This window comes from Mastomys coucha, unplaced genomic scaffold (genome assembly GCF_008632895.1).
Source record: "Mastomys coucha isolate ucsf_1 unplaced genomic scaffold, UCSF_Mcou_1 pScaffold15, whole genome shotgun sequence".
NCBI classification, from domain to species: Eukaryota; Metazoa; Chordata; class Mammalia; order Rodentia; family Muridae; genus Mastomys; species Mastomys coucha.
Window position 1 is genome coordinate 150,189,359 of NW_022196897.1, and position 5,942 is coordinate 150,195,300.

The window sequence follows — 5,942 nt, forward strand, 5'->3', positions numbered from 1 at the left end:
TTTTCTGGCCATGCCTGTCTGCCTGGTGCCTTTACTTGGCCATGGTATTGTCAAAATCATTCTGTAAGCTTTTACCTAAGGATTTGTAAATTGCTCATTAGGTATGGTTTAAAACCTGTGTAATCTGCAACAATATTTGGCTTTAACCTTATAAGAAAAGGTTTATAATTAAAAATTTATACATGAATACATATGTATGTAAACTTGGGTATAACTCTCTATATATGCATATAACTTTGATGAAATTCATTAAAATATATAGAGAGATAAATATATTTACTATGAAAATAAATGTTTTTAAATAGCAACCATATGGCTTGCCTTCATCTTGACTGGCAACCTCAAGTGACCTCATGACTTGCAACCTCTTGTGTGATTTCCCATCTTAAGGTGACCACATTGTATAAAGCTACAATGTAAATTTTAAGCTACAATTGTAAAACTTCTTAGTCCTAATGTACTCCTTGTTTGTTATTGTATCTCCCTTACACTAAGAAAGCAACAAGAAGTCTCAAATATTTTAAGATGGTATGGATTTTTGTAAGATGATGATAGAAATTCAAGTTTATATTTGCTACAACATACTGTATGTGAGGCTGAAATTTCAAGGTTATAAAGGTCTATTCAAATTAACAAAAACTAATTTGATATATATATATTTGCTAATTGTTCAACACTGAGCTGTAGAAAGTACAAATAATTAGCAACATATGTTTAATGAATTAGGTATATTTAATAATCAAGATCTATAAACCCTAAGATATAATGAGGTTCAAAATTGTATCTGTCTAGATTTTTGTCTTTTAAGCGTTAGCTGTTTGGATAAACCAAGCTATACACTGGCCACCTATAACAGTGCAATACAGTAGGATCAGAAACTTGCTAGTCTCTCTATGGACTCTATCTATTATTAAATGTTTTATTTGATACTAGAAGATCTTCAGTTCAAAATCCTGATTTTTAAGGCTCAAACCTAACAGGGATAAACCTTAAAGTCCTTGTCTTATGAAAGCTTCTAAATTATTGTAAATTGTTAAGGATAATTAAGAAGTGCAATTAATAGCCAATAACCTTATAAATATGGTTTTTTAACCATATAAAAACTCTTTAAAATGTTCAAAACTATATTTGCAGTTCCACAAAGAACTGACACAATTAATCACAGGGATGGGCTTTATTTAACCTCCATACATGTTTTGAAAGTTAAGCCAAAATAACTATAAACAAGCAAAGTGTGTCTATTTAGATATCCTTTAGATAGGCTTGTCATCCTTAAACACTTCAGAGATCTGCAGAATATGGCATTTAAAATGTTTAATACAAACAGTTTTTGTAGTAGACATGCCAGCCCCTAACAACATGCCTAATCTCCCCCCAAGAAGACAGGAACAGAAGAACCTCCACATGAAGCCTGCTTTACAGCTAGAAAAGCTGGCCATTGGACTTGTAGACTTCCCTTGGCCTGGACTGCTGACAGCACACTGTTCAAACTGTGCATAGGCAAGACACTGAGAGCTGACTCACTCGCTTTGTCTAGACAAAAGTAGGACAGTCCTTCCAAAATTCCTGCTTCTCTGTCAGATCTTCTGGGCCTGGCATTTGAAGAAAGAGGTCCTGCCAAGCACAGAGGAACATTGCGTGACTGACTGTCCAAGTCATATTTAATAGACCTAGAAGCTGCTTGGTCCCACTTCCTGCTTACTCAGGTGAAATTTATCCTTCTCAGGTCTCTGATGGGTGTGAAGACTAGACTAATGAAAGATTTACCAATTCAACAGCAGAACCCAAGGTTTCAGCTGCCTTCTTAGACCTCTTGTGTAAAGTTCAGGCTTCAAGCCTCCCTCTCCTAGAGCTGCCAAACCAAGTCTGGACTCAGGCTACCTTGTTACCAGACTTAAAAATCAGGTTTCAAAGTAACCTTTTACTATTCCTTTGTCTAATGGAACTCACTTTACAGTGACTCCTCCCAGCAATCAACTCCTTGTGTCTCATGGGAAACAACTGGATAGAAAAAAAAAAAGATGTAAAACTTATGTCAGGTTTGAGGATACAGTAGCTTGAGGTTCTAAGAAAGTGTTTGAAAGTTGGCAAAACCAACTTATAAAGGTTGGAGGATATGAAAGCTTAAATGGTGATGAGAAAGTGATTTAAGATATACAAAAGGAATTTAAAAATGCTTTAGACTCCCTCCTTGATATACTCCTGTTGTATTAAGACCTCAAAGTTCACATCTTGAACACTGATCAGTGGAGTTCTGATAAACTATTCGTCTAACTCTGCTGAAGCTTTCCACTATGCAATCCACCGTTATCATAGCCACAAGCTCAAGATTTTAAACTTCTTTAGGTTGTCCCCTTTCCCTGATTTTGGGATTCTCCTCCCCTAACTGCCAAGACCATGGGCTTAAAAGTTTCAACTGCATACCTAAGGAAAAATTTCTCCCTAAACTCCTTAACTTTATTTTAACAACAACAAATATATATACATACATATGTGTGTATACACACACACACACACACACACACACACATATATATGTTGGGGCAAGTGGACCACGCCACCAGACAGAAGATCTGGTGAGGTTGAGCATGCTCAAACCCTGGGGAAATCTCAGAATTGAGAACAGTAGGCATGGAGCAAGCTCCCTGCAAAACTACCTGATCTGGAGCATGTGACCACGACACCCTACTGAAAGGACTATATCAGTCAAGGAGCATAAAAACCTGGAGTTCCCATGCTAAAGAGGTATCTAGTAACGCCCGAGTGTCCAGCCCATAAGATTCCCTTCCAGGACATTCATTCATTCCCTCAAAGGTATTTAATCCCTAGTTCATCCTGAATTAGGCATATACATTCATACTCACCATCAAATAAAACAGTTTGGACAAGCAAGGACCATCTCCTTTATCAAGGATCACGGTGTGGTGGGGGGTTGCTTTTTGTGGTAAAGAGCCCCACCTAAATCTCCTGGGGAAGGCCTTCTTTCTTCCAGCCCCTCCATACTCTGGGCTTTCACTTGGAACCAAATCAGATTCCACCCCTTGTTGCCAGCTCAGTCATCCCCTTCCTGCCTGACACCCTGAGGGGAAGCATGATCCTGCAGAGATCCCTGTCCCAACTTCCAGTGGTACCCTAGAGGCACATGGGTACGAAGGAGACTTGGAACCACAGCATCCATCTCCGACTGCACTGTTTCTGAGACTGCACCCAGGGAAACACGGACTGGGACCCCTGTTACACAGCCTGTGTTCTGCCTTCCCCGAGTGGCTTGCCGGAGGAGCTTGGGCCCTGTAGCGGTGAGGCAGACATGCAGTCCAGCTTATATCTGTTCCAGAATCCTGCCAAGCCCAGGTATTTCCTCAGAATGTTCATCCAGGACATCTCCAGCCTTACCGGCTGCTTCAACTGGGCCTTTACTTTCATAGCCTTGCATGGTTCCACAGAGCATCCCACAGTGAAGCAAGCCAGTTCTCCCATATCGAGTCACTCTACAGACTGTCTGAAGAACTCCTCCAATACAACCAGGACACATTTCTATTCTACTCTTTCTGGCAGTCTTCATTCATTACATGGCTAGCCCCGTTCATAGGGCCAGTGGTAATAACCTATTTTTGCTCCTGGCACCTTGCTTCCTCTGCTTCTTGAAGGATCCCATCTGCGAGGTCTCCAGAGTAGGCATTCACCAGATGCTCCTGAGCCCCTATATCCCTGCCTGAGCCCCTATATCCCTGAGCCCACAGCACCACCTACTCCTGACACCCCCTCCCTTTGACATTCGGGCTCAGCTAAAAATAGTCAGATTTGAGTTCTTGACCTAGTCTGAGCTATATAGTTAAAAGGGTGGCAGAAGGAAAACATAAAGAAAAAGAATATTAAACTTACAGCCAAATTTAACAATGTAATTGTGGTCTATAAGTCAGTCATGTGGGCACTGGTAGGGTAACCATGTTCAGTGGACAGTCTCACAATCATTAGCATATGGGAAGCATAAATTTGACTTGGTGTGATAGTAAAATGTGAAAGGACTCAGAAGACAAGTAATGGGGTAAATGACTGGGAAGTAGTTCAGGCCAGCACGGTTGGGTTAGTGTCGAAACTATCTGCCTAGTTCTAGTGCTTGCAACTTGTTAATAAATACAAGGTCTCTGTGACATTTATTTGGGAACAAGGGGGGCATAGAAAAGCCACCAGAAATACTTTTACAGTCAACCAACAAAAAACAAAACAAAACAAACAAACAAACAAAAAAAACCAAGCGAACAACAGCAACAAAACCCCAAACCAACCAAACAAAAACAAAGAAAAAAACTCAGATCAGCACAACTATATGTATCCACTTTGTAGCTTTGACTCCGATAAGGGGCATTGCCATGAATATCCTTGCACATTTATTTTTGAGAACGTAAGTGTGATGTAGTTTGTGGTGGAAATGTTCTTTAGCATAGGGGAAGATTTAGGGGTGCCCCCACCCCTGCTGAAAGGCAAGGAGGGGCACCTTCACATAATCTCCCTGCAGCCGAGAGCATGACCACTCCATGAAGGAGGGGGCACCTTCTGACAGTCTCCCTGCAGCTGAAGACGTTATGTCTCCATGAACCCATGATGTTTTGGAAGTAATTCAAGGCTACTGAGAGTTGTGCATGCAAGGATTAAAGAAACACACCTTATGCACCTGGACATGGGGAAAGAATATTTACTGTAAGATATGAAGAAGTGGGCATGCTTTTGCCGTGAGAAAGTGCTCAGAAACTGTGCTACACGATTATTGTTAAATTCTATTTTTTAGCCTTACTGTGTTTTTCTATAAAAGATCTCTCCCATTAAAGGCTTATTGCCATTGCCAGCAGAGTGGTGGTCCTCTCGTTCTCATTCAGTCACCCTCTCTACTTCAGCCTCACCCTTGTCGGCTGGCTCTGACAGTAGTTAGAGATGGAATTCTGGATTGATGGGGTAGAGGGCACAGAGAGTAGACATGTTCTACTGTCATGAATGTGGCACGCAATTCTCCAATACAATGTAAAACAATGTTAAAAACACTGATGTATGAGAGATCCGTTGCTCCTCACTCGTAACTTCAACAATGCTGTTTTGCCATTTTAGGAACTGTTCTGGGGCCACCTAATGGGATTTCTCCCTGTGTAACTTTGTACTTTCTTTATGACAGGTTATGTCCGTTGGATTTTGTCAACTTAACATAATCTAAAGTCATCTGATAAGAGGGGACCTCAGTTGAGAGAATGCCTCCGTCAGATTGGCCTGTGGACATGTCTGTGGAGGCATTTTCTTGGTTTATGATTGATGAGGCGGGGCTCAGTTCATTGTCGATGGTGCTACTCACTGGGTAGATGGGCCTAGGCTTTGTCAAAAACTGGGCTGAGCAATTCAGGGGAAAGAAGCCAGTAAAGAACATTCTTCTATGGTTCTTGTCCTGACTTCCTTTAATGACACACCATGTTTGGGATGTGTAAGCTAACTAAGCTATTTTGTGGTGGTTTGAATGAGAATAGTCCCTATAGGATCATATGTTTGAATCCTTGGTTGCCATTTGGTGGAACTATTTGGGAAGGATTTGGAGGTGTGGGCTTGCTGGAGGAAGTATGTCACTGGGGGCATGCTTTGAGCTCGCTCTCTCTCTCTCTCTCTCTCTCTCTCTCTCTCACTTGTTCTCTCTCCCTCTCCCTCTCTCTCTTGTTCTCTCTCCCTCTCTCTTGCTTTCTCTCTCTCTCACTCTCACTCTCGCTCTCTTTCTCTCTCTGCCTGGTGACTGTGTCTCTAGATGTAAGCTCTCAGATACTGCTCTAGCACCATGCCTGCCTGCTGCCCTGCTCCCCACCACAATGGTCATGACTCTCTCTAAAACTGTGAACCCCCATAGGCTCTTCCTTCTGTAGGTTGCTCTGGGCATAGTGTCTCCTTACAGTAACAAAGAAGTAACAAAGGCA